Source organism: Rhinolophus ferrumequinum, chromosome X, assembly GCF_004115265.2.
Source record: "Rhinolophus ferrumequinum isolate MPI-CBG mRhiFer1 chromosome X, mRhiFer1_v1.p, whole genome shotgun sequence".
Taxonomy (NCBI): domain Eukaryota; kingdom Metazoa; phylum Chordata; class Mammalia; order Chiroptera; family Rhinolophidae; genus Rhinolophus; species Rhinolophus ferrumequinum.
In genome coordinates this window covers 93168372-93194382 of record NC_046284.1, presented here as the reverse complement: position 1 = coordinate 93194382, position 26011 = coordinate 93168372, and the positions used below count along the sequence as shown (strand labels likewise).

The following is a 26011-nucleotide window of genomic DNA, read 5'->3' as shown; positions in this document are numbered from 1 at the left end:
CTCTAAATGTCAATGCGGGTTTCTTTGCAACCTCAAGCAGGCTGAGAAGATGGTATAACGGTTTCCTTAGTGGGAATGAGAGGAATTGTTCGGCTCTCTGCACCTCCACAGCTCATGTGTGGCCAAAATTTCTGGTCAAAAGTAACTTCGTGTCACTGGGATGATAACCATGTACCTTGGCGGGTAACATCTTTTGACTCAGGAAAGATTTCTAATCAAATTTAGAAATGTTTAGGAGTGGCCCATATTTTCTTGTAAAAAAATCTAAGCAAATTGGGTATATTATGTACTTGTAATGTTTAAGAAGATTTAGCCTATTCAAGTAACGGCCATGTGACTATATGTAACTGAGATTTTCCTGTCAAGATTGTGGAGTAGGTACACTGTGCTCGCCTCCTCCTATGACCACATCAAAATTACAACTAAACTACAGAACAACCATCACTGAGAATCTCCTGAAGTCTCGCTGAACTGAAGTCCTACAACTAAGGACATACAGAAAAAGCCACCTCAAGACTAACAGGAGGGGCAGAGACACAGAACAGGCTGGTCTCACACTCACATGGGACCATTAAAAATAGGGATGGATATCTTGGCTGCGGAGGTAACCCCTGGAGGAGTGAGGGGTCCCAGCCCCACACCAGGCTCCTCAGCCCAGGGTTTCAGTGCCAGGGAGAGAATTCCTCATAATTTCTGGCTGAGAAAACCAGTGGAGACTGTGGCTGAGTGAGACGAAGGGCAGCTAAAGTCCCAGGCATTCCTCTTAAAGGGCCCGCACATGGACATACTTGCTGACGGACTTGCTCTGAACTCTAGCACTGGGGTAGCAGCTCAAAAGGCACCAGGGACATACGGGGAGGAACTCAGTTGTCTGGCTACAGGGTGAGGGCTAGAGGGGCAGCTTTGTCCTGGAGGTATGAACTGGTGGAAGCCATTGTTTCTTTGTTGAGCCCTTCCCCATCCCAGCGTACAGACACGGGTGGCCATCATATCTGACCTCCACTGATTGGCTAACACTGTTCATTGGCTCTGATTCTCTGAGACCCTGCTCACCCAACTTTCAGGCCGACCCAAGCTACTTCTAGTGGCTTTTCTGCATAAACGGCCTGTCATGGCTCATTCTGCAGACTTTCCTAAAATCTCTCAAAGGTTCACAAACCCTAAAAAAGTAGCATCTGGCTTCAGCATGTCCTGTACCTCTTGCTAAACAACCCCAAGCTTCGTGCTAGCAGTAGCCGCCCTCGATTTGCATCTTGGCCTCTTGAGGCACCTCTAAGCCAAGCACAGGTGGCGGCCATCTGCAGATTGCTTTGTGGCTCATGCTAGGTGGCCCCAGGCAGGGCATAGGCTATGGCTGAACTTGGCCTGTGGCGAGGCCCTTCCTAGGAGGCCCAGTGCTGGCATGTCTGGTGGCTGGTTCTGACCGAGCCGCAGCATCACCTGGCTGTGTCCAGGGACATCATCCCCAAAGGGCAGGCTGGGCAAGCAGCACTAGAGACCTGCTAATGCGAACCCTGCTCTATAGGGTCAGCCCCTGCCCAACAGCTCCTCCACTGTAGTCATGGCCAGTCCTCACAACCAATCAGCCCGAGAGTCAATACCTCCTACTGATGTGCAAACAGCAACCAAGGCTCAACTACAACAGGAGGGTACACAACCCACACAACAAACATACCTGGAGCACATGGCTCATGTGACTAGGGAGACTGTACCACTGGACGCCACAGGACACCTACTATACAAGGCCACTCTACTAAGACTCAGAGACCTAGCAGCCCTACCTAATACAGAGAAACAAATACAGGGCGGCAGCCAAAATGGGGAGACAAAGAAACATGCCCCAAATGAAAAAACAGAACAAAGCTCCAGAAAAAGAACTAAACAAAATGGAGACAAGCAATCCACCAGATACAGAGTTCAAAACACTGGTTATAAGGATGCTCAATGATCTCAGGGAGAACTTTAATCAAGAGATAGGAAACATAAAAATGGAGATAGAAAACATAAAGAACCAGTCAGAAATAAAGAATACAATACAATGGTACCTCGGTTTTCGAACGTAATCCGTTCCGGAAGACCGTTCAAGTTCTGAAAGGTTTGAAAACAGCCGACAGCTAGGCCTCAGGATCTTGCCCTCAGCAGAAGCAGCATGACATGTTCGACTTCCGAGGCGTGTTTGAAAACCGAAGCATTTGCTTCCAGGTTTACGGCGTGCATAAACCGAAATGTTTGTCAACGGAGACGGTCAAAAACCAAGGTATTACTGTAACTGCAATGAAAAAAAACATTACAGAGAATCAATAGTAGATTAGAAAAAGCAAAGGATCAAATCAGAGATTTAGAAGAAAGGTAGCAGAAAACATCCAAACAGGACAGCAAAAAGGAAAAAAGAATACGAAAAGTTAGCACAGTTTAGGTGCCTCTGGGACAACATCAAGCATAACAACATCCACATCATAGGCCTACCAGAAAGAAAAGAGAGAGAGCAAGGAATTGAAAACCTATTTGAAAAAATAATGATGGAAAACTTCCCTAATCTGGTAAGGAGATTAATATACAAGCCCAGGAAGTACACAGAATCCCAAACAAGATAAACCCAAAGAGGCCCACACCAAGACACATCATAATTAAAATGCCAAAGGGTAAAGACAAAGAAAGAATCTTAAAAGCAGCAAGAGAAAAGCAGTTAGTTAGGAAGCATCCATAAGACTGTCAGCTGATTTCTCAACAGAAACTTTGCAAGCCAGAAGGGATTGGCACAAAATATACAAAGTGATGGAAAGCAAGGGCCTACAACCAAGATTACTCTACCCAGCAAAGCTATCATTTAGAATCAAAAGACAGATAAAGGGCTTCCCAGACAAAAAAAAAAAAAAAAAAGCTAAAGGAGTTCACCAACACCAAACCAGAATTACAAGGAATCTTAGAGGGACTTTTTTAAGATGAAAAAAAAAGAAAAAAAATATGAATAAAATGACAATAGCTACATATCTACCAAGAATTACTTTCAATGTAAATGAATTAAATACTCCAAGCAACAGATAGGGTGGCTGAATCGATAAGAAAACAAGACCCTTACATACGCTCCCTACAAGAGATTCATTTCAGATAGAAAGACATACACAGTCTGAAAGCAAAGGGATAGAAAAAGATACTTCATGAAAATGGAAACAAAACAAAACAAAACAAAAAAATCTGGGGTAGCAATACTTATACCAGACAAAACAGACTTAATAACAAAGGCTATAAGAAGAGACAAAGAAGGACCCAGTACTCCCACTTCTGGGTATTTATCTGAAGAAACCCAAAATGCTACTTCAAGGAGATATGTGCATTCATATGTTCATTACAGCATTGTTTACAATGGCCAAGATGTGGAGGCAGCCTGGGTGTCCATCAATGGATGAGTATATAAAGAGTAGGTGGTACATATCTACAAGGTGTGATCAAACAATATGGTAAATATTTAAATAAAAAAATGTACTACGGGCCGGCCCGGTGGCTCAGGTGGCTGGAGCGCCATACTCCTAACACTGAGGTCACCGGTTCGATTCCCACATGGACCAGTGAGCTGCACCTTCTACAGCTAAGATTATGAACAATGGCTCTCTCTGGAGCTGGGCTGCCATGAGGAGCCGCAGGCTACCGTGTGCTGCTGCGGGCTGCTGTGTGCTGCCATGGGCTACGGTGTGCTGCCACGAGCGGCTGGTGGCCATTGTGAGTGGCCAGCAGCCAGCGTGAATGGTCGGCAGCCGGTGAGAGCTGCCGTGAGCTGCTTTGAGAGGCCGACTGATGACTGGCAACCGACTGCCTCAGCAGGGAGGAGCAAGGCGCATAATACCAGCATGGGCCAGGGAGCTGTGTCCTACACAACTAGACTGAGAAACAACGGCTTGAACCAGAGTGGGGTGGGGGGAGGCGGAAGGAGAAAAAAAAAAGAAATATCTAACAGAAAAAAATGTATTACAGTAAAAGACACATTGTCATTAATCCCCCTCAAAATACTCCCCTCGCTTTGAACACACTTATCCCAACATTCTTGCCACTTTCTGAAGCAGTTCTGGAAGTTTTTCGAGAGTGTCTTTAGTTATGCTGTTGTAGCTGCCTCAAGGTCCTGAATCGATTCAAAACGTTTACCTTTCATGGTCATTTTGACTTTGGGGAAGAGCCAGAAGTCGCATGGTGCCAGATTCGGTGAATAAGATGGATAAGGACTCACCGCAATGTTTTTGACAGTAACTGCTGTGTACCAGAAGCGATGTGTGTGTGACACAGAGCCTTTCCATTGTGGTAAAAAAATATGGTGAATGCTGCTGCCGAGTGCCATCCAACTGAAAGGCAGGGATCTTCAATATGGGAAGCGGTGCTTCGAACATTAGTAACAGTATGTGACAAGTTTCAACTTGTTCGGTGCAATCAGTTGGCTGTGCGCTACAGTCAAGAGAGAAGGTGTATTTTGGGGCAGGCGGATGGCTCAGTTAGTTAGAGTGCGAACTCTGGACAACAGGGTTGTTGGTTCGATTCCCACATGGGCCAGTGAGCTGCGCCCTCCACAACTAGATTGAAGACAACAAGCTGCCACTGAGCTTCTGGAGGGGCGGCCAGATGGCTCAGTTGGTTAGAGCGCGAGCTCTCAACAACAAGGTTGCTGGTTCAATTCCCACACGGGATGGTGGGCTGTGCCCCCTGCAACTAAAGATTGAAAACAGCAAGCGGACTTGGAGCTGAGCTGTGCCCTCCACAACTAGACTGAAGGACAACGACTTGGAGCTGATGGGCCCTGGAGAAACACAATATTCCCCAATAAAAAACAAAAACAGAGAAGGTGTGTTTTAAAGTGTGCCATAAATCATGGATCACGAACAACGAATTAACATGAAATGGGCAAACAGTTTCATCCTCTATTATGACAACGCTCCATGTCACACATCACTTCTGGTACAGCAAATAAAAATATTACGGTGTGTCCTCATCCACCTTATTCACTGCGACTTCTGGCACCATGTGACTTCTGGCTCTTCCCCAAAGTCAAAATGACCATGAAAGGTAAACGTTTTCAATCTATTCAGGACATCGAGGCAGCCACAACAGTGCAACTAAAGACACTCACAAAGAGGATTTCCAGAACTGCTTCAGAAAGTGGCAACAATGATGGGATAACTGTGTGCTCGAAGCGAAGGGGAGTATTTTGAGGGGGATTAATGGCAATGTGTCTTTTACTGTAATACTTTTTTATTTATTTAAACATTCCCTGTATTTTTTTTTTAAAGATTTTTTTTTATTGGGGAAGGGGTTCAGGACTTTATTGGGGAACAGTGTGTACTTCCAGGACTTTTTTTCCAAGTCAAGTTGTTGTCCTTTCAGTCTTAGTTGTGGAGGGCGCAGCTCAGCTCCAGGTCCACTTGCTGTTGCTAGTTGCAGGGGGCACAGCCCACCATCCCTTGTGGGAGTCGAACCAGCAACCTTGTGGTTGAGAGGATGTGCTCCAACCAACTGAGCCATCCGGGAGCTCAGCGGCAGCTCAGCTCAAGGTGCTGTGTTCAATCTTGGTTGCAGGGGGCGGAGCCCACCATCCCTTGCGGGACTCGAGGAATTGAACTGGCAACCTTGTGGTTGAGAGTCCACTGGCCCATGTGGGAATCGAACCGGCAGCCTTTGGAGTTAGGAACATAGAGCTCTAACCGCCTGAGCCACCGGGCTGGCCCCCTCCCTGTATTTTTTTAAATCACACCTTGTACAATGGAATATTGCTTGTCCATGGAAGGCAATGGGTTCTTGCCATCTGGGGTGACAAGGATGGACCTGGAGGGTATTGTGTTGAGTAGAGTATGTCAGACAGAGAAACACAGATGCAATGTGATTTTGCTTGTATGTGGAATCTAAAGAACAAAATAAACAAACAAATGAAACAGAAACAAACTCATAGATACAAAGAACATTTTGATGGTTGCCAGATGGGCGGGGTTTGGGGATCGCTGAAAAAGGGGAAGGGATTAAGAAGCACAAATTGGTTGTTACAGAGTAGTCATGGGGAGGTAGGGTATAGTATAAAGAATATAGTCAACAATATTGTAATAACTATGTATGGTGCCAGGTGGATACTAAACCAGTCAGGGGGCTCACTTCTTAAATCATATAAATGTCTAACCACTATGCTGTACACCTGAAATTAATATAAAATAATATTAAATGTCAATTATAATTGAAAAATTAAAAAGGGGGGGAGGTGAAGGGGAATAAGAGGTTCAAATTTCCCGGTATAAAACAAACAAGTCTTGCAGATGCAATACACAGCATAGGGAATATAGTCAATAATATTGTGATAGTATGGACGGTGTCAGATGGTTGCTGGACTTATGGTGATCACTTCTTTAGGTATATAAATGTTGAATAACTATGGTGTACTCCTGAAACTAATATAATATTGTATGTCAGCTATATTTTAATAAAAACCTTTAAAAAAAATAAGTCATTGATATAGACTTAGGATTTTAAATTTAAATTATACTGTCTATGTAGGGTACCAGAATATTCAGGAGAATTTTAAGTTCACTAGATTTAAAAGTTTAATTTGTTCAATTTATGTTATTTAATAAATCTATTAATATTTGAGAGAGTTTTGTTCATTCAAACTGATGAAATATTTTAAAAAGAAAGGGAATATATTAAATTTTGCTGCAGGTAGCAGTCTCTAGAGTGGGAGGTTATGATAGACATTACGGGTCCCTTACCCCACAGCCATTCTCTTACTTACTAAACCCAGATTTTGTTCAGTCACAAAGGGCATTGTGACTCAGGAGAGGCTGGGCTTTTGCCCAGCCGGAGGTGGAGCCTAGGGTGAATCCTGAGGAATCATAGCCAATTGCAATAATTCCATTCCCCCTTGCCAGTGATTGGTGCAGGAAAGGAAGTGTGAGGTTTTGACCAAAGATTAAGATGGAGAAGTCTGCTGGGAGGCTTCAAGGAAGGTTTCCCTCTCAAAAAAGGAGCATAAGAGATATGATTCCTCCCTCTGACCTTGGGGTGTTATGTGAGGATGCGATGCCTGGAGCTGATGCAGCCATACTGTAAGCATGAGGGGAGGCACTGACAACTGCGGATGGCAGGGCAGAAATGTGTAAAGAAGCTGCGTCACTGAACCTCCAAATTAACCAACCATTATAGTGTTTAAATAATACATTTTCCTTATTGCTTTCTGTTTGTTTGTTTTCATACAATCCATGTTTTAGTACTCCTCTCCCTATTTTAAGGATTCCTTTTTGCTCATCATGAAATTAGTATTACATCTTCCCCTTCCTAGATAAAATATTTGCTTATTCTTGTTGATTTATGTGAGAGAAAGGATATTTTCAAATCTCCAAAAGGATAGAGTTATATGGGTTGTTTGTTCTTGTTATTTTCTAATTTTACTGTATTATGGTCAGATAATATGGCTTACATGATACCTTTTTTAAGAATATATTCAGATTTTCTTTGAAGGCTAAGTCTTGGTTAATTTTTATAAATTTTCCACAATTGTTTAAATAGAATATGTATTCTCTGTTGGGCACAACATTTTATATATTCTCTGGGGTTAGGGACATCTTGAAGACTTCTTCACTTAGATGTCTAATGCCTGGGCTGAGAAGACTCAGCGCAGCTGGCAGCTGGTATGACTGGCCTCATTGGGTGTCCCTCTATCCCTCTATGGTCTCTGTATAGTGGCTGCAGGGTAACTGGACTTCTTATATGGGACTCAGGGCTCTAAAGACATGTGTTCCAAAAGGGATAGAGTCAGGCAGAAGTCGTACTGCCTTTTGTGATCTAGCCTTGAAAGTCACGCATCGCTTCCACCATATTCTATTCATTAGAAGCAAATCTCTAAGGCCTCCCATGTTCAAATGGAGAGGAATTAGACTGCATCTCTTGATGTGTCAAAGGATTTTCAAACCTGTTTTAAAAGCCACCACACCAGCCTATCATGTCTAGAACATAAAGAACATGGGAATGTGTTTATGTCCCTACCTCTAATCCCTTGGCTTTTCTTTGTAATCTCCCAGGCTTCCATATCACTTCTGTAGCCAACTCTGCCCTCATTCCGAAATTCTGCCCCCCTATAGTCATGCTTGTACATTCTAACCCTCCTACTGACCCAGTTTTGCTGAGTCCTGTTAACCCCCAGAACCATGAGGGAGAATAAGGATTGCTGTTATTTTAAATTGCTACATTTTGAGATTATTTGATAGGCAGTAACAGGTCACCAAAAACCACTTTCTTATTTCGAAGACTGATTTCCTAGCTCAAAGGTCAGACTAGGGATGCTCTCCTAGTCAACCAGAAGGGATGAAGTTCCAAGCTTGTGCATGTGGTTGGGGGTGGGGGGGTATCTAGGAAAGATAATATAGGTTTCTGCAAACAGTCTAGTGGAAGCCAAGCGCCAGTGTATCTTCCATACTGAGAACCATATTGTGGCTATTATTACATTGTGGGGGTGAAAAAAATCTTTCATCCCCTGTGTTAAGTTCTTCTAGCTGGACTAATAATCAAATTAACAGAGATAGGTTAACAAGAGAAAATGCACAAAATGTATTATGAATGTACATGCAGGGGGTGTCATAGATCTGAGACCCAAAATGCAGCGAGTAGTTGAGGCTTAGGTGCCATGCCGGGCAAAGGAGAAAAGGGGATTTATTTCAAAGGGGAAATCGGCAATTCACAGGTAGCTGAGAAAGAGCAGAACATGTGGCAAACAAATTCCTGCTAGGCAATCCAGGAACAATGGGACAGAGGAGAAGAAACATGCTTTGCTAGATTTCTTCCTGTCCGTGGCATATGTGCTAAAGTTAATGTGCTAAGGTTCCCTTCCTGAAGCAGGTTTTTTCCTCAGAATCTCTTTCGGCAGGAAAGGGGGAGGGTCAAAGGTTCTTTCTGAGTCTTTTGTTTCTTAATAACCAGATTAAAATTTTGGACAAAAAAGGGGTCACACACTAAACCTGACAAGCTCAGGGGAGGCCAGCATGGCGGGCCCTATGAACTCAAGGACCAGAAGCAACCACATACGATGGTCTGAACATAAAAATTTCTAACTAAAAGCGGGTCATGGTGGGTTGTGACGTCCTAGGCCTGTAGCTTCCTTGACAAAGGTCAATGTTTACTGTAAGTGAGCCTGTCTATTGTCTTTCTGCATCTAAGATAACCTACTTGTGAAATGTCAAGTTATCTCTTTCTCCAGACCCCTCAAGGCACACCCAACCACACCAGAGCCAGAGGCCACAGAACCCCTCATAGTTACCTTGTTCCCCCAATACCCTCTCTGTGTGCTGTAAATGTTTATTAGCTGTCCTGTACCCACCAATGTAAAAGAAGTGTGTATCTCTCTATTTTACTTTTAATCCAATCCCAGAGATGTCCCCACTTTGCTTTCTCCCGCCCCCTTAATCTACCACCAATGGATTTCATGCAACCCTCCTTACGTCTCTTCCTTTGATTCTAATGTATAAAATAAGATGCAAAACTGCCATTCTCTGGAGCATGTTTTCAATCCATTGAGGCTTTGCTTCCTGCCAATTGTCAGTTTGGCTCAGACTCAGAAATTTTCTACAGGTTTGGACATTTCTTATGGCGACAAAATAAATATCCTAACAGGCACATTTTGGGTGGCAAAACCAGTGGGTCCCCTCAATACCCACTGGTCTCCAAGTTTACCTAACATGATTCAGCCCCAAGAGCTGCATCCACTCTGGGTAAACTGATAACATCATATTTGGGGGTTTCGAAGCTAAGGCCTGACCCACTCCAGCCACTCTACCCAACTCCACCTGGGGTGGGTGGCCTCCCTGTGAAACTGCATTTCTTCAGCTGCAACATTTTGGCCAAGACTAAGAAAGCTTATGTTTGCAAAAGTAGTTTCATTAGCTCAACACTTTTGTGGTGCTTACTGCTTATTGCAAAACTTAAGGACGGACAGACTTCTGCCTGGAAGCTTTAAAGTTGAGTCTTTTTTTTAAAAAAATTGTGATAAAAACACTTAACATGAGATGTATACTCTCAACAAAATTTTAAGTGTACAATACAGTGTTGTTATTTAGGTACAAAGCTGTACAGCAGAACACTAGAATTTCTTTACCTTATATAACTAAAACTTAATACCCATTGATGAGCAGCTCCCCATTTTCCCCCTTCCCCCAGGTTGAGGCTTAATTGAATTAATTTGTTTTCTTAACAAAGTATGGGAGAAAAGTATATCCCCATTTTTATGTTGAACAAGTATCTCATCTTCTCAAAAATAAATTAGCTGAAAGTATAAACTTCACATTTCTCATGAAGAAATCCTTGAAGTTAGAGGCTTTAGAATACCAATAAGTATATGCTAAATAATGAATTTTCAGAATGAATTCTTCTGGATGCCCATTATTATTGCAAATGAGACCCCAAATTAAATACGGTAAATCACAAAAAAGATGGCCAATTTTAACTAATTTCAAAGTTTTCTTAGAAAACTAAGGACCTTAGAAAACATTGAATACGTTTTTAAAATAAGACAAATTACAAAATTATAGATTTTGTAATCATACTATCTCACATACCTTTATTCATCCAGGCATTCATATTCCGTAAATACTCTTTGAGTGCCTAATACTAATAATGATAATAACAAGCATTTTTGAGCCTTTTTATACATCAGGTACTATACTATTCTATACAATCTTGTTTAATCCTTTTAACAGCCTTTAAGGTATATTATTTTCTTTATTCCTGTTGCACAGATGGAGGAAACCGAGGCAGAGAGAAGCTGAGTAACTTGCCCAGTTACTAAGTGGCCACGCCCAAACGTGAGCTCCAGGCATTGTGTCCAGTATTCTTCCTTTTAATCACTGTCCTCTGCTGCCTCCATGTGCTCAGCAAGAAACTCAAGCGCTGAAATGGAGAGATGTTTAAGACAAGCTCTGCACTTCAGGGAGTTGACACTGGAGTTGAAGAGATCAGCGGACCCCAGGAACAAACAGCACAGACACACTTGGTAGACAGATTTGATCGGTTTGGAGTTAAGTAAGTTCACGTGGCCTTCTTTTAAAAACACTTTTTTAAGCATTTAACGTTTTCAAACTTACACAAAGAGAGAGAGAGTAGTATAATGAACCCCCATGTACCCAACACCTAGTGTAACTAGTATCAATTTATGGCCAATGTCAGTGTATCTATACCCCACCCACTTTTTCCTTCCCCTACCTCCTCCCTACGGATTTTTTTACATCTATTTTTTAAATTAGTTTCAGGTGTACAGAACAGTGATCAGGCATTTATATAACTCAAGTCATAACCCCAACAAATCTACTACCCACCCGACACTTTGCATAGTTATTAGAACATTACTGACTACATTCCCTGTGCTGCACTACACATCCCCATGACTATTTTTTTTTAATTACAATTGACATTCAACATTATTTTATATTAGTTTTAGGTGTACAGCGTAGTGATTAGACATTTATACAATTTATGAAATGATCACCCAAATAAGTCTACCACCCTACCCATCTGACACTATGTATAGTTTTTACATTATTGACTATGTTCCCTATGCTGTACTTTATATCCCCATGACTATTTTGTAACTACCAATTTGTATTTCTTAATCCCTTCACCTTTCTCACCCAGCCCCTCAACCCTCCTCCCATCTAGTAACCATCAGTGTGTTTTCTGTATATATGGGTCTGTTTCTGTTTTGTTCCTTTATTTTGTTCTTTAGATTCCACATATAAGTGAGATCGTATGGTATTTGTCTTTCTCTGTCTGATTTATTTCACTAAGCATAATACCCTTAAGGTCCATCCATGGTGTCACAAATGGTAAGAGTGCATTCTTTTTATGGCAGAGTAATATCCCATTGTATATATGTACCACGATTTCTTTATCTAATCATCTACATTTCTTTATCTAACCGAAACAATCATTTCGGTTGTTTCCACATCTTGGTACTGTAAATAGTGCTCCTACTGATTTTTTGAAACAAATACCAGCCATCATATTCTTTTATCCACAAATACTTCAGTATGTATCTTTTAAAGAGAAGGAATCCTTGTAGCCATAACTGCGATACCACTATCACCCCCAAAATAATTAACGATGATATCTTAATATAATTTAGTCTGTAAGAAAGGAAAAATAACTTCCCCTCTATTCTTCTAGGTTCTTGGCTAAGAACACCCCCCACACACACCCCGTTATAAAAGACAGATTAACAGGAGAAAAACAAATAGAAATTTAATAACATGTATACCTCCTATACACAAGGGAGAGACCCAGGAAAACTGAGTAACTTCCAGAAATGGCCGAAGCCACCACCTTGCATACACCTTTAGTCGAAGACAAAAGATGTTGGAGGTAGGGAGCCAGTTACTGGGAGGTTATCAGGCAAAACACAATAAACAAGGGTAAGGTTGTTAAGCAAATTTAGGTCGTTGCCGTCTCAGTCTCCGAGAATAAGAATTTCTACAGATTGAGTCATCCTCCTCTTTCTGTCCTGGTACAGAGAGGGAGACACCCTTACAAATGTTTCCCCTATACATGTAAATGTCCCTTACAGAAGACTAACTTCTACTCAGTTTTCAGAGCTTTTCCTATGTCTACTGTTTCTGAAAAATAATCAGCCTAAAATAATCCTGTGCCGAAGAGGCGTATTTTGGGGTGGCAAATTCTGCTCCCCTTCAAATTAACCGCTTGAGGGTCCATATAACCCGGATTAATAAAAAGCCCAGTTTCTCTCCTGGGGCTCCTCGCCAGGTAAATTATCCAAAGTGCTGGTCCAACTCCATCCCAGTCCTGCTTCCAAACACCTGGAGGAGAAAGAACTAGAGAATCTGAGCAGTCTCCCAACAGGCACCCTCTCTTTTTGCTGCCATGGCTGCCCCCGAGTTTTGCTGATGAAAACCAGTGGTCTTGTTCGGTCCAACCACCCTAATTCACTGCTAGTCCAGCACCTGTCTAGGCCCCAGTGGCTCTCCAAGGAAGGCCGACTCCCTATGTCTGGGGAACCCTGGGATAAGGTACTAAGAGCTGGGATGCCAAGTGTATGACTTTTTACTCTGCCTCGAAACAGCCTTTGTTTCCACAACACACCTAGGGCTGGGGCTTGCAGGCCCAGCCGCACCCCTGGCCAGAATCCACCTTCATTAACAGTCAACACCAAGGTATTGAGCCATACTTCTTCCTTTTTGGTGCATTTACCTCAGGGGTTCCCAATTCCCCTCTCTGGTCAGCAGACCCCCACCAGGACTCTCTCAACTCATCAGGGAAGGGAGATTCCTCAAAAGTGAAGGACTCGGGCCCAGTTCCTTATAATCTTAGAAATCTCTTTGTCCCCACCCAAATTTACCTTGCGACAGTCACTGTGTACCAAGGCCTACTGGGAGAGGCAGGCCACATCCAGCCACAAAGGAAGATCTTATTATACCCCTCCCCTGGGCTGTCTGTCACTGTGCATTTTCATAGCTAAGAGAGGTGGCCCAAGGACCTCTCAGAACCAAGGTCAACTTCTAGGTAACCTGCTGCCTCTTCCTAGACAGCCAGTGTCATTGTTTTGCCTTCTTTGTGTTTGTTGTTTAATTTTCATTTTGTTCATTTATTTTTTTAAACACGTAATACATTTGCATAGTTCAAAATTCACAAGATACCAAAGGATATATAAAGTCTCCCTTCCACCCAGATCCTCTCCCCAAAAGCAACCAATTTTATCAGTTTCTTGTGTTTCCTTCAGAAATATTTTGTTTACACAAGCCAATACACATACAGAGGGTGACAAAAAAAGTGTACACACATTTTAAGAAAGAAAAAACTGTATTAAAGTTGCAATACCGAATATATACCAATAAAAAGGGGTGAATACAAGTCACATTTGACTTCTGCAATTACAAGAGTTGTTCAAAGTGGTTACCATCAGTGTCCAGACACTTCTGATTACGGTGAACTACTGCTTGAGCAACGTGGACCAAAGTGTCCACTTGTAAACATTTTTTTGGCACCCCGGTATATCTACATATATTCTCCTCCTTTTTACCTATAAATGGTAGCATATAGTACACAATGTTCTGCTCCTTGATTTTTTTTTTAACTTAACAGTATATCTTTACAAATATAGGGCTTTCTGTTCTAATTACAGCTGCAGAATACTCCAAAGTATGAATGGACTGTGAATTATTTAACCGAAAGTCTTCTTTTGGTGGACTTTCCGGTTGTTTGCAATCTTTTCCAATTACAAATAACACTGCACTGGATAAACTTATAAACAGGACCCAGACAGCTTTTAACAAGCAACTTCTCTTGCCTAGAAACAAATTAAAATTCCAACTAAGGAGGCACCCTGCTGTATAAGATAAAGAATTATAAAGTACTCTGGAGGATCAGAAAAAATAGAACTTACTTTTGGCTGGCTGGGAGCAGGAGAGAAGAGATGTGTGGAGCGGGAAAGACTGAATCTGCGGGAGGGGAAATCGCAGATGAATTCATTTAGAAAAAATTGTTACATTGAACTATGTATAGAATGTTCGGTAGGGAGGGGGTGAGTTGTTATTTCAATTAAAAAAAAAAAACTCCTCTAACTTAAAACTCCAGTATTAAAACGTCTTTATATATACTGCTTGCCTAGGAATGTAAATATCAGGCACTCGAAAATAAATTACAGATATAATGCAAAATCTGACCCAGTTCTTAGGCACACAGACTATAAAACACTATAATGAAGGCAAAAATCCACATCAAAATCTCCATTGTCTCAGAAGATGGGATTTGAAAACGTTTTTCCCTGTTTAGTGGCATTATCACTGGTAAATTAGAATAATACTCTTCTTGCCCTTTGTTATTAGTATATGCTTGCCACTTCTTGGCAAAGGTCTCTGGTTTGCTTTTTGGTTGGTGGGTGAAAGGGGAGTATAATGCAGTTAAGGTAGCAAATTTTCCCACAAACAAGCAGTGTACACATAATATCTTTCCACACTGCGCTTGATGCTCTGAATTATTAATTAGGATGTTAAATATATTTCTCAGTGCATGAGGTTATATTTAACTTCATATACTGACAATCTGAGCTTGGCACCTTCCTGGGTTTGAAAATTAGATTTGTAACAACAGGATTTCTTGTGTTTGTTCAGAAAATCATAGCTGTCACAAGGGTGGAGAATCATTTTCAGCTGACCCAGAGAGGTGAACGAGTCAAACGAGGTCTGCTATGGAGTCCCCAGCCAAACAGGAACTGAGAAAAGGGCAACATCCACAATTAACTCCTGGTACTTTCACTCCCAGGTTCAATCTTCCCAAAAATTCTGTCTAGAAGTATTGGGAAAGACCTGGGCTTTGGCCTCATCCAGACCTGGGTTCAGATCTAGATTCTGCCAAAACCCAAGATACAAAAATAGGGGATTAAATTAATAAATTAGGGTGCATCCACACAATGAAATATTATGCAATTATTAAAAAGATGTATGCAGGTACTTTGTGAAATGGATGGTCCTACAGCATTTCATGTAAAAGCAAAACACTGGAAGCATTTTAAATGTCTGTTGAAACAGGTTCGGAAAGCTAAATTATGATGCATTCATAATGTTCACAAACTGAGCAAGGCCAGTTTGATCCGGTATTCTTATGAGGCTCTCTGGTAGCTGCCATTGGTCCCAGGTAGATGAGGCCGACTTGCTCCCTACCTTGCCACCAGGTGATAATGAAAGCAGTTCCCAGGTCCAAGTCCTCCAGCTATACATTAACAAGCAGGTCCAGCAACAGTGGTACAAGCTCTTCTGTGTATGCAAAGGAGTCTGAACTCTGTCCTCGTGTGCAAGATTCATTTGAGGGGAAGGCTACAGAATTCTAGATTCAGGATCCCATTAGTCTTGTAGGTGGCATCAGGCAACTAGAATGTCCAAATTCATGGCTGGACAAAGGTCCCACTAGAGATCTAGCCCCAGGTGCCATTGAGCACAGGTTACATGTCTGTCTAAATTCAATCATTCTGTTTGTGCAAATGTGAGGAGTATCTCTGAAAGAGTTCAGCCAGTCCATATACCTTGAATACTTCTCAATTCAGCAATAAAAGCCCATTTTGAATATCACTGTGCATATTCACTTGACCAATCATTATGCCAATTAGCGAAACATCTGATGTTGACTGGAGATAAAAGTGGATGAAGCATTTGGAGGGTGACTTTTCTGATTAACTAGCTGACCGCTCCTGGAGTGTGCATTCCTGTAAAGGATAACTGACTGGTGCAAAAGCATAGCTGAAACTAAATAACATACACATTTCTAACACACTGCCCGTCTCGAAAGTAAATCACAGACATCATAACACAGACAACAGAATATTATGCACCTATTAAAAAGAGTATGACACATCTCTACCTCCTGCCATGCAAGATAGCTGAGACATTTTAAAGTAAAATAAGTACAGTTACCCACACATGTCAACAGTGACGGGACCCCTGGAGGTTGCCTGACCCCAGGGGGCTTCTCTGTTTCTCTCTTCTGGAAATTTGGAATGTGAACACCAACACTGAGCCTCCTAGCTCGGGGGCATTAGACACCAGCTTCATTTTCTACCCTGTGTCCCAGCCTGCAGAGGATAGAAAAAGGACTCACTCAGAGAAAAGCAGGAAAGAGAGAGACCCTGTAGCCTTAAAAGAGAATGAGAGGAAACTCCTTTCCAATTTTTCTTTCCTGTTTCTGATGCTTCTCCTACCCCTTGGTTCTTCCTTGAGATACCCTTATCATCATCCTCATCCTCACCATCATTATAGCTGAGGATAACTGAGCACTCACTATGCCAAGCACTATTCTAAGTGCTGTATGTGTATTAACTGTAATCCTCATAGGATCTATGGGGTTGACACCTTTATTGTCATTATCCCCATTTCACAGATGAAGAAACTGAGCCCTGAAAGGTAAAGTAACTTGTCCAAGGTCACACGGGTAGTTGGATAACCGAGTCAGCGCTCTTATGAGCTCCTTAGGCAACACTGTTGTTATATACCCTTAGGTCCTGCCAATAAAGGATCCCTGTTTTTGTTAAGGTCTTAAGGTAAGTGAATGAGTCACTTGTAACCAAATTATTTCTGATTAAGCCAAGTATGTATCGAACTATTTCAGTTCGGTAGAAATTGACTTAACATGAGTACCAGAGGGAAGAATGCGATGGTTGCAGGAAACACTGTGAGAGCGCCGGGTAGGTCAGAACTGCAGATAGCTGGGGATTCCAGGGCTGAGAGGCTCACCTGCTGGTGCTGCCATTGCCGGGGGGGGGGGGGGGGGGGGGGGGGGGGGGGGGTGGATCATGCCCAGGCCAAGGCAAGTTCAGGAGCAGAGAAAGGAAGGAAATGAATCAAAACGCCAGATGGATTAGGTAAAAACCGAGGGAATCTGAACAAAGAAAGTATGGGCTCTAGTTAATAATAATGCATTACTATCGGTTCATTCGTTATCACAAATATATACCATGCAAACATATTAACAATAGAGGAAACTGGGTGTGGGGTATGTGGGAACTCTGTACTGTCTTACAACTTGTCTGTAAGCCTGAAACTATTCTAAACTAAAAAGTGTATTACAACAAGCAAACAAGCAAACTGCAAGTGGAAGGCTGATCTGGGCACCAAGAGACAGTCTGACAGTGGATAAAGAGAACAAATGTCAGACCAGACATCTGAACAACGGGTGAGTTACAAACAGGAGGTTGAGTCTGTTCCAGGCTTCTCTCCTCAACCCCAGCATAGGAAGCGAGAAAGGGGGGCGGGGGGGGGGGATTGCCAGCAACAGCACAAAGCCAGACTGAGACGCTGCCCTCTCTGCTCTCACTAATCTCACTATTGGCTGGGTATGGGTCAGTGCAAGGCGCCCCCACAGGCTGCTGTGTGCAGAGTTCCTGGGGTGGCCCTCCCAAGGATAAGGGAGGGTATCTGGAGAAGGGAGATTTTCATTCATAAGAAGGGGAAGTAGCTGTCAGAGGTGATGAGAGAAGAGGGAGCACAGTTGGTTTCCTGATGCTGGTAATGGATCGGTAATCACCAATGCAGCTCCCCAGTCGAGACTCTTTCCCCTTAAGGTCAGCAGGATGGATGCCCAACAGCTGGCTGGGGAGAGGCGCGTAGTCTCCTAAAGGGGGAGACGCGGCTAGGGGCTTGAAGACATTGCTGGAAGCTTGAAATAGCTGTGCGGGCAGGGGAGGAAGGGAGGAGGCAGCGACTAGGTCAGGAGAAAGGATGGTCAGGAAGGTTTGAGGACCCAGCTGAGAGCCGACCTGTGGGGACAGAAGAGTTTTCACAGCAGCCATCAGCAGCCTATTATAGGAAGAGAAAGTGGGCAGCCATACGGTTGCAGGATCAGGGTTTTGCCCAGTAATTCTAAGAGAAGACCAGAGAGAAAAGGGAATCAGGGTGTGGTTAGGAGAAAGAGTGGGTAGGCCATGGGTCCAAAGCGGAACGGGGAAGGCAGAAGACAGAAGGGGAGCTGATGGGGGAAATAGAGGGCAGAGGGCCTGCTCAGATGACTCTGACTTAAAAACAGTTGGGGCTGAGGCATGGTCTTGCTCTGTTCTTGACCTTGTTATTATCTGGCAATTGAACTTAACTGTGATCACTTCACTAGCAGGTTCCCTCCATTTCGTTCTTCATGTATGAATAGAAGCCATCATTTGTTAATTTGTTCATTCACTCATTTATTCATTGATGTATCTATCCAATGTGTGTTTACAATGTGCTCTGTGATCACTGGCCCCTGCTAACTTGGAGGTGAAGCATATGAAAAGAAGCTTTTCCCCTCTTTCCCCCTTCAAATGGGACATAAACGCTCAGCTATGTTTCCGAGGTTCAGCTCTAAGTTAGCAGGGCCCAGAGTTCACAGAGCACATTGTAAACACACAACATTGGATACATGAATGAATAAATTAGTGAGTGAATGAACAAACTAAAACACATGACGGCTTCTATTCATGTTAGTGTAAATATGCTCATCCACTAGGTGCAAACTGAGAATACTCTACTTTTGAAACTTTTTAGGCATAACTTGCATATGGTAAAATGTACGAATCTTAAGTGAAGAGCTTGTTGTGTTTTCATCTATGTATAGCCCTCCATATAACCACCATTCAGATCAAGATACAGAACATTTCCATCACCTGAGAAAGTTCCCCTGTGTCCCGTCTCAGTTTTCCTCTCTCACCCTCAGAGATAACGAATATTCTGGGTTCTATCATCATAGAGTCAGAGGACACGGTGCTTTCGATTGGGTTTCTCAGGGGGGCGGGGTTGGAGAGAACTATCCCAAAGTCACAGAAGTCAGTATCCAGTGGCTCAGTGAGATAAAGTGCCCACTGAAACTTAGAAATAAGATTGCCCTCTGTCTCACTCAGGCTTTAATCAGGAAAACAAACATGACAGGGACCACGGAAGCGACTGGGAAGCTCTCATGAATGGAGAGGTAGATGCAGTCACCCCCCAAAAGTGGCTTATTCCAGTGCCCCGTCAGTCTGACACAAATATCCGGTCTGCCTGGGGTGGGGGAGTAGTTCCAGCGGTGCAGGTGTGTACAACAGAGCCTAACGCATTAAATATTTGCTCTGATTCTATACCCACCAAGTTAATTTCGAGTAAGTAGGATTCCCGTGTCACTTGCATTTGGGGAGACAGTACATTGATTAGGTTGACATGGATATGTAGACTACCACATACTTATACAGCTCATCGTAAATGAACAAAATGCTCTTTGCAACATTAAGATCTTATGAGTTTATTGTTTTGGGTCAGTGTCATGGAGTCAGAGTCACTCTAGGACCTGACGGACCTGGGGCTTTCTGACGGGAAGGCTGAGGCCTGCATTGTGCCCTGTGGTGAATTCCCATGGTCGATACCATGCCCAAGATCTCTTGGAAGACAGCTGTCAACATGCCAACCACAACACTGGCCTTTGGAAACTTCCACACTCACTGAAGACATGTTTTGTAAAATAAGATTCTCCAAACATAAAATGAAATCACATGCAATAGTAGTCAAAGGGAGATATGCCTTCTCAGGATACAAAAAACCAAACTAGATTTTTAAAAACCTTATTGTAAAATATAACACACAATGAACATCAATGTTCAGAATATGGGTAGTTATGAAATGAACACCAGTGTAACGACCTCCACCTCAGCAATGACCAGCATTTCCAAACCTTTCTGCATGTCCCTTTCAGACACATCCCCCTTTCCGCCACCCCCCAGATTTTTATGGTAATCATTTCCTTGCTTTTCTTTATACTTTGACCACCTATGCTATATCCATAAACAATATAGTTTCTTTTTGCCTGTTTTTGAACTTTATATGAATGGAATCATACTGTTCATTTCTTATTTATATTTATATATAACATATAATGTATAAGTGATATATAGTATAATCTAGATGATATATAACGTATGTGATATTATATTATTTATACTTATTCCTTTTCATTGTTATAGTATCCCATTATATGAAATATACCACAATTTATTATCCATCCTATGGTTAACGGACATTTAAATTTCTTCCAGTTTTTGGCTATTACGAACATTCTAGTACATGCATTCTGGCTCATATAAGTGCATATTCCTGTAGTCTTTATTCCAAGGAATGGAAACTGCTGGGTTATAGAATATGTGTATCTTAAACTAATAAACAATGTTTTCAGAAATCATTGTACCAATTTTTACTCCTACAAGCATGTTATGAAAGTTTCAGCTGATTCATACCCTTGCCTATACTTTCCATGGTCAGACTTTTGCCAGGCTAGTGGTGTGTTGTGGTATCTCATGGTTTCAAATTTGCATTCCATTAACTACTAATGAGGTTAAGCATTTTTTTATCTATTTACTGGCCTTCAGGATTTCCTCTTCTGTAAAGCACCTGTTCAAGTCTGCCACCCATTTTTCTGTCAGGTTGTCTTTTTCTTATTGATTTGTAGGAGTGATTTATATATTCTGGACACAACTTTTCTTTTTCCATTTTGTGGCTTGTATTTTCACTTTATGGTATTTTTTTTTAATTGACTATTTTTTAGAACAGTTTCAGATTTACAGAAAAATTGAGAAGCTAGTACAGAGTTTCCGTATACCTCACACCCAGTTTTCCCTATCATTAACATCTATACATTAGTATGGCACATTTGTCACCATTAATGAACCAGTGTTGCTACATTATAATGAACTATAGTAGAATCCATACTTTATTCAGATTTCCTTTTTCTGTTGCAGGACCCCATAGTACATTCAGTTGTCATGTCTCCTTAGGCCCCTCTTGGCTGCGACAGTTTCCCAGACTTCCCTTGTTTTTGATGAACTTGACAGTTTTGAGTACTCGTCAGATATTTTGTAGGCTGCACCTCAAGTGGGATCTGTCTGATGTTTTTTTCATGATTAGACTGGGGTTATGGGCTTAGGGAGGAAGGCCACAGAGGTAAAGTGCCATTTTCATCACATCATATCCAGGGTACATACTATCAATATGGTTTGTCACTGTTGATGTTGACTTTGATCACCCAGCCGAGGTAATGGTTGCTAGATTTCTCCACTGCCAAGTTACTCCCTCCTTCCCCTCACTTTTCCCTTCTGTATATGGTGTCTTTTGAAAAGAAATAATTTTAATTTTGAGTGGGGGCTGCATGGTCTGGGGGCATGAAATGATCTTGGCCTCCACAGGGCTTCCTGATGGCCAATTTGCAGGGCATCAGGCCCACCTTACCATGCTCTATCTGCGATCGCTCAGAAGTTACTGTTGGAATTAATGGGACGTAGGCAAGGGGAGAGTTAGGGAAGCAAACTGAATTACATACATATTCTTTCAGATCTTATATCTGAACCTCTGCTTTTGAATTCAAGAGAGCCAAGAATTTGACATTTTTGTTTTGGGGTTCTTCTGAGAGTCCTTCCCTCAGGGCAATGGATGGCTCAAGTCTTGGCTACTTGGCTTAAGTGGAGAGGTGTGGTGAGGGTGGGGGAGGAGGCTTCTTTTAGGCTAACATACGGCTCATTCCTTCAAATATTATCTTGCCACACACATATCCACCTCTCAATGTTTCAAAGGAAAAGTTAACCACACATCACCGATTGTTTACTGAGTGCTGTAGTGTGAATCCGAATGGCTGCATTCATAAAGCAGAACTACCGATGATTCAGAATATGGCTTTTTTTATTTTTTATTTTTACGATGTTATTTATTTTTTTTCTTCAGTCTCGACATGGGTTATTCTGTATATCCTTAGTTCCAGAATGTGACTTTGAGTACATATACCTTCCTTTAGGTTTCAATCTCTCAATCTATGAAATAAGGAGAAGGCTTCCTACAATGTTTATCTTGCTGGAATCCAAGATTATAAAAAGCAACATTGCCCCTTTAAGACCTCAGAAGAAAAGGGGCTTTAGATTTAAACAATAAGCGATTCACCCTTAGCTCAGAAAAGGATGTTATTTCTCAAGACATAGAGTATGAAAGATTGTGAGATTTTGAAGTTTTCTTGGAGGGGAAAGAGGAGGGATTTACTTTTTTATTTTATTTTTTCAACATAAATTTATTTATTCAATTTTATACAGTTCCCTCTTAATTATGAATAGATAATGTGTAATCTAGATTTCTTCAAATCACTGAGAAGTTTGTCTAATTTCAGAGGAGGGATTTATTTTATTCCAACCCATTTACAATATTTTTGTTCTTCTTCAAAATAACAATATCCTAGAACTCTTTCAAGAACAGAAAAATTCACTCCCTTCCGTTTCTTTAGGCTGGATAAAACTGCAGCTCTGCTCCACTTTTAGCTGATGATGCCCCTAAATAAGGTTTATTTAGACAAGCTCTTTCAGGGCCTTTGGTCTAGAACCTGTTCTAGGATATGCGGCAAGATGGGCAAAGAATGAAATTTTAGTTGATTTTTAGAGAAATGACTCTATCATGCTAAAAAATGAATTTTAAAAAAATGATTAAATTCTTGATATTTATTTTTTTCAAGCCAGTCATTTCAGAATTGATGTTTTGAAAATTAGCTGCTCTTGGGCCAACCCAGTGGCTCAGGTGGTTGGAGCGCCGTGCTCCTAGCACTGAAGTCGCTGGTTCGATTCCCACATGGGCCAGTAAGATGCGCCCTCTATAGCTAAGATTGTGAACAATGGCTCTCCCTGGAATTGGGCTGCCGTGGGCTGCCATGGGCTGCTGTGTGCTGCCAGGAGTGGCTGGTGGCCAGCGTGAATGGCCAGCGGCCAGCGTGAGTGGCCGGCAGCCAGCGTGGGCTGCTGTGGGCTGCTGTGAGCAGCCAACCGATAACTGGCAACCGACTGCCTCAGCCGGGGGGGAGCGCAAGACTCATAATACCAGCATGGGCCAGGGAGCTGTGTCCTACATAACTAGACTGAGAAACAACAGCTTGAACCGGACTGGGGAGAGGCGGAAGAAAGGGGCGGGTAAGAAAATTAGCTGCTTTAGACATTTTTGGTAACCCAATAGTTTCACATTCCTAATGGAAAAAAATCCTTTCCCCTTTCAGATTTCTTTAAAGTCACATTTGTGCAAATTCTCCTCTGAAAGAACAAGTTTGAGAGATAAGAGTTGCCTGAAGTTGAGTGAGGAAATTCAGATTCCATTCCTAAACTGAGAGTGGCCTTGGTGAGCACAGTAGGTTCCAGAAAGTTCAAACCTGAGTATTTGGGGAGGGTTCTTCTAATTCCAATTTTCAGTTGGGCAAGTTTTTGCTAGGATAGATCTGCTACCTGAGAAACTCCTGGGGTCACTGTTTTCAACCCACTCTCCTTTTTCTCCCTCAGTTAATCCCAAGAAAATGGAGAGTGGAAACTGAGGAAACAGGGCATTCTTTCCCCAACAAGTCTTACATTTGTGCACTGAACAACGCTTAAACATCTTCAATGGCTCCCATTTTCCTACCAAATGAAGTGTAGTTCTTTTATGTAAATTCAACATCCTCGAATTAGAGTTTTGGATTTCTCCGGGTAGATACCTAGGAGTGGAATTGCTGGGTCATAAGGTAGTTCCATTTTCAGATTTTTGAGATACCTCCGTACTGTTTTCCATAGTGGCTGCACCAATCTGCAATCCCACCAACAGTGCACAAGCGTTCCCTTTTCTCCACATCCTCGCCTGACTTGTTGTTTGTTGATTTATCGATGATGGCCATTTTGACTGGGGTGAGGTGGTAGATCATTGTGGTTTTTATTTGCATTTCTCTGATGGTTAGTGAGGTTGAGCACTTTTTCGTATGTCTGTTTGCCATCTGTATTTCCTCTTTGGAGAAATGTCTCTTCATGTCCTGTGCCCACTTTTTAATTGGGTTGTTTGTTTTTTGGAATTGAGTTGAGTGAGCACCCTATGTTTATTGCAGCACTATACACAATAGCCAAGACATAGAAACAACCGAAATGCCCATTGGTAGATGACTGGATTAAGAAACTGTGGTACATTTATACAATGGAGTATTACGCAGCCATAAAGAAGAAAGAAATCTTACCATTTGCAACAATATGAATGGACCTAGAGAACGTTAAGTGAAATAAGCCAGAGAGAGAAAGACAAATACCATATGATCTCACCTATACGTGGAATCTAAAGAAAAGAATAAATGAATGAACTAATCAGAAACAGTCTCAGAGACATAGAGGAAAAACTGAGGGTTGTTAGATGGAAGAAAGGGTGGGGATAAGGGGAAAGGTGAGGGGATTAGAAAGCACTATCGGTAACCACAAGATTGCCACGGGGATACGGAAGTCAATTTGGGGAATGTAATCAATAATGTTGTAAAGATTTTGTAGGGATCCGATGGACACATGTCTAATTAGGGAGACCACTTCAAGGATGATGTAGGTGCCTGTTCACTGCACTGTACACCTGAAGCTGAACAATAATGAATGTCAACTACAATGCTGAACAAGAAGTGGAGTACAGCATTAGGAATAGAGGCAGTGGAAATGTAATGGCTGTGTGCGATGTAGTAGATTGGGGGGGTTATCACTGTGTGAGGGATATAAATGATAAATGTTTAACTATTGCATTGTTTTGTACAACTGAAAAAGAAATTCAACATCCTCAATAAACATGTCCCTGATTGAAATTTTCAGCTTTATGTGCCCCCTTCCCCATAAATCTCTTTTTTGGTTAGACAGTTAACCCTCAACCTAACAAGGCTTTCTCCCTGCCACAACTTAGTTTTTGCTACCATTGCCTATGCTTGCATATTGAAACCACATCCATTTTTCAAGGTCATCAGCTGGGGCCTCACTTTCTGACCACAGATGCTACACTGTGTCACTTCATTCCTCAATCATGGGCAAAAAATGATGAGCTGTGGGAAGGGAGGATCCTGGTTTAATTAGTATGTCTAGCCCTCACATAACACTGAGTGAATCGATACAAAAAGTAAGTAACTAATGTTCTTGTCACATCACTCCTGGTAGATCGGAAAGTCTTAGGGGGTAGGGTTGCCAGATTTAGCAAATCAAAATACAGGGCATCCAGGTATATGTGAATTTCAAACAACGAATACTTTTTTCGTTTTTTAGCATAAGTATGTACCATGAAATATTCACGACGTATTTATACTAAAACTTATTCGTCGTGCCCTACTTGGAGGACAGGGGTTCCCCGAGGCGCCTGGCTTCCTCCCAGCACGTGCTCAGCATCAGTGTAATTGTTAGAACGAAACTCAAACCAGCCTCGCAGCTTCCACAGCTACACCGGGGGCGGGGCGGAGCCACGCGACAGGGAAAGACAGACACCTCAGTTGGAGACCGTCACCCGAGACTGGCTAAAGTGTCCTTACCTGGGAGGCAGCCCCACTCTGTCGGGTCGCCGGACCCCTCGACAGGATCCATCTTCCCCCGCCCCCAACATCCGTCCTACCCTCCATCTCGTGACCGGTCGTCACCGGCCGCGGGGCGGCAGTGCCCGGCTCCGTAATCCTTGCCTATCGTTGGCAGGGCCTTCCATCCATCAGTTAGGCTCCGCCCACCAGGCTGACGTTGCCCTGGCTACGCCTC

General features: G+C 42.4%; 1 long non-coding RNA gene across 3 annotated transcripts in view; it reads right to left on the bottom strand.

Moving 5' to 3' along the window:
• The window catches only part of LOC117026224 (uncharacterized), a 91198-nt gene extending 65278 nt beyond the window's left edge, over positions 1 to 25920 (bottom strand). For 2 of the 3 annotated variants that reach the window (XR_004423724.1, XR_004423726.1), the window contains exons 1-2: positions 25795 to 25920; positions 14399 to 14453 (exon numbers count right to left, since the gene is read on the bottom strand). This is a non-coding gene — a long non-coding RNA (uncharacterized LOC117026224). Of the gene's footprint in view, positions 1 to 14398; positions 14454 to 16425; positions 16572 to 25794 lie in introns of those variants that run through there. The other variant, XR_004423725.1, reaches the window with a different exon arrangement.
• Positions 25921 to 26011: the final 91 nt, after the last annotated feature.